Source organism: Lactuca sativa, chromosome 1 (genome assembly GCF_002870075.4).
Source record: "Lactuca sativa cultivar Salinas chromosome 1, Lsat_Salinas_v11, whole genome shotgun sequence".
Lineage (NCBI taxonomy): Eukaryota > Viridiplantae > Streptophyta > Magnoliopsida > Asterales > Asteraceae > Lactuca > Lactuca sativa.
Genome location: NC_056623.2, coordinates 79,347,614 through 79,351,429, shown reverse-complemented (window position 1 = coordinate 79,351,429; position 3,816 = coordinate 79,347,614). Strand labels below are relative to the sequence as shown.

Genomic DNA, 3,816 nt, shown 5'->3' with positions numbered 1-3,816 from the left:
TATTAGACCAATATGGTTGTTATTACCATTTAGAAATAGTCATTTTACCAGGTTTAACCAGTAAAAATGACTATTTGTAAACAGTAATAACAACCATATTGGTCTAATACGCAAAAAAAAAAAAAAAAAAAAAACCTTAGTGACCTAATACGGACAAACTGAAAACCTAATTACCCTCCTAAGTCATTAACCCTAAATTTAAAGACATTGAGAATATATGACCATCAACAGTAAACTAGTTTGTTTAGAACTCGCCTCATCCCATATAACCTGCTACTCCTCTATATGGTGAAGCTATTCATCTACAGTCGTCCCTTTGGGGACATCCGATAAAATTGGAACGATACAAAGAAGATTAGCATGGCCCTTGTGCAAGGATGACACATACAAATCGAGAAATGATCCAAAAAAAAATTTAAACCCTTCGTCGTCTTCTCTGGAACCCTAATTCCATTTTGAAATGCTAATAGAGTTCAATTGCAATTCTTACGTTTCGGTAGTTCATCTACTAAAGTCATGATCAGACAACATGTGGATTCCATGGCCAGATTGATCTTCTTGTTGATGTCTTCAACCATTTGTGGCTAGTAAGGGTGGTCTTTCTTTTTATAAAGTCTCCTTTAAGTTTTTTACTTTTCCTGTCAGTAAGGGTGATCTTTCTTTTTATAAAGTCTCCTTCAACCATTTGTGGCTAGCAAGGGTGATCTTCTTGTTGATGTCTTCAACCATTTGTGGTTTTACATTTCCATTCGTTATCAAATGTAGACATTGATTGAAGGTATCAAAGTGAGATTGTATTTGTACATATGGATGTGGTCATGTAAACATTTAAATGACAAAAAAGAAGTTATTGATAAAATGTTGCATATTTATGTAATGAAGATCATCAATCACATGAGTTTTTGGACTTAGAAGTTCTGGAAGGGTTGTGAAATAAGTTTAAATGGAAGCAACTATTTTCAGTCAAACAAGTCAGTCACATTGATTAGTAAGCATGTTTTCTAAATAATTAGGGTTAATGACTTAAGAGGGTAATTAGGTTTCCAGTTTGTTCGTATTAGGTCACTAAGGTTTTTTGTGCATATTAGACCAATATGGTTGTTATTACCGTTTAGAAATAGTCCTTTTTACCGGTTTTAACCGGTAAAAATGACTATTTCTAAACGGTAATAACAACCATATTGGTCTAATACGCACAAAAAAAAACCTTAGTGACCTAATACGGACAAACTAGAAACCTTATTACCCTCCTAAGTCATTATCCCTTTAATAAACCATTAACTCATCAGTTATGAAAGATGAAAAGTTTTGAAAGTTACAAAACTTGCCCTCAAGTTTTGGAACATGTAAAGTAACTTTAAAAACTTTAGTTCCAAACCCCTAGAATTTTAAAAGTTAAAATTCAACCCTTATACTTTATAATATTATATGCTTAATAATAATTATATATGTATAAGAATAAGTCATTTTACCGTTAGTAGGCCTCATTCACAAAGTCGGTCTATAAGGTAGGTATAAGGTTGCGGCCTATAAAATGGCAGCTTAATGGGTGTCCACTCTCACCCACCGTTTCCTTGATCGGTGAAGGTTCGTTAGCCGAACGGGTAACACAAGGACTTTAAATCTTCATTAAAAGTATGATTAATATAAAGTAACTAAATGTTTTTATAAATTCTCAATCTTAGTTACTTTAAGGAAAATGCGAATAAGGTGCTAACCCATGAAATTACACTTTGCACTTTGATTAAGTCGTTAGTGGAGAGTGTGTGGTTAACCGGCACACTAACCTAAACTTAACAAGGTAGGAAAAGGGTAACTTAATGTTTATCATAGTATCAATGAAGCGCATGTGGTTAACCGGCACATCGATTGAGGGGTAAATATTAAGGGTAGCAAGTAATTTGCATGGTTACTTCACACCTTGTTTTGTGATCCTCGGCATCCCAGTCACAAACCCTGAAGGGCACATTCGAGATTGAAACATGCCATTGAAAAGTTCAATGAATCTCAAAGAATCTAGGAGTTTCAAAACCAATTAAAACCTAATAATTTATTTCGTTTTTCATGGTGGAAATTGGTGAACCGTCATTCACCCACCTTCAAAATATTTTATAACTTGGATTACGATATCCCTCTTCTAAGTTATAAAATATTGTGTTAGGTCCTAGCCTTAATATTACATTTGGGTGTTTTATTAAGGACTATCTTTAATCTAATCTAAACTTGTCTTTCTTCTTTTCAGATGTCTTCCAACAATGCTGCTTTTGGCTCAAACCCTACCAACTCCTTCTCTCTCATGAACCTTTGTATGAGTGTCATCTTTGATGGATCCAACTTTATGGACTGGATCAGGAACATCAGGACGGTCACTCGGTATGAGGACAAGGAATATGTCCTCAACAAGGAGCTTAGGGAACTTGAGTCGTCTGCTACTCTTAAGCAGATCGTTGAATATCAGACACATGAAAGAGATGTTACCAAAGTGGCATGTATCATGTTGGCCACAATGACAGCCGAGCTCCAAAAGTCCTATGAGGACTACTATCCTTTTGAGATGCACCAGGATTTGATGGACCACTACCATCATAGTGCTCGTCAAGAGCGATATGATATCATCTCCTCCATGATAACAACCCGGATGAAGGATGGTGAACCCATCACGGGCCACATGCAGAAAATGCAAAGGTATGTGGACCGTTTGTTGAAAATGAATGTGAACTTCCTTGAGGACAATTGACATGATTTTTCACTCCTTACCTTCGTGTTATTATCAATTCCGTATGACATACCGCATAAACAAGGAGGAAGTTACACTTAGAAAACTTCAAGGACTCTTGAAGACTGTGGAAAGTGGTCGTAAGAGTATATCGGTTGTTACCACTCCTACTCCTACCGCGACCCCTGTCTTGGCAATCAGGCAAGGCAAAGGAAAGAAGAGAAAGAGCCCTTCGAAGGGTACCAAGGGTAAGACCCTTGATGGATCATCTTCAAGTGGAACCAAGAAAGGTTTCGTCACTCCTTCTACTAACCCTAAAGAGGCTGAATGCTTCTATTTTCATGAAAAGTCGCACTGGAAGCGAAACTGCCCAAAGTACTAGCAAGATGTGAAGGATGGGAAAGTAAAACCCAACCATGCAGGTACATACACTATATTGTCTAATAATTCACCCCAATATAATTCTTGGGTCCTTGATACAGGATATGGTATTCACATACGTACTAATTTGCAGGGACTAAGAAGAAATGAGATTGTGGAGCATGCGAAGATAAACCTGATCATGGAGAATAGGAAAGCTTCACTTGTCACCAAGATTGGAGTTTATTCTTTGTTGCTAAGTAGTGGATTAGTGTTAGATTTGAATACGTGTTATTACTCGTCTAAAAAGGCGAGAAATATTATTTCCTTTCATGGTTTGTACAAACAAGGTTTTACCTTTTCATTTGATAATGATAGTGGTGGTATTAATGCTTTCTTTAATAATGTTTTTTATTTTAAAGCATTACCTTGTGATGGTGTATATGAAACTGTGTCGGTTGTTGATAACCTTGGAAATAATGTATTGTGTATCGATTCTTCCACTAGTTTGGATAAAGCATCATTATAGCATTGTCGTTTTGGACATGTAAGCAAGAAACATATAGGCCAACTACAAAAGGATGGAGTCTTGGTTTCATTTGAGCTAAAGTTAGATGATAGTTGTGAATCTTGTTTGCTTGGGAAAATGACAAAGTCACCCTTCACTAGTTCTTGTGCTAGGGGTGATGGTTTGTTGGACCTCATACATACTGATGTATGTGGACCCTTTAGAACTGCCA

At 36.4% G+C, this 3,816-nt stretch overlaps 1 non-coding gene across 1 annotated transcript; it reads left to right on the top strand.

Moving 5' to 3' along the window:
- The first annotated feature begins 310 nt into the window (after window positions 1–310).
- On the top strand, window positions 311–413 carry LOC111886133 (U6 spliceosomal RNA). Its single transcript, XR_002848326.1, has one exon. It is a non-coding gene; the product is annotated as a U6 spliceosomal RNA (small nuclear RNA).
- The last annotated feature ends 3,403 nt before the right edge of the window (window positions 414–3,816 follow it).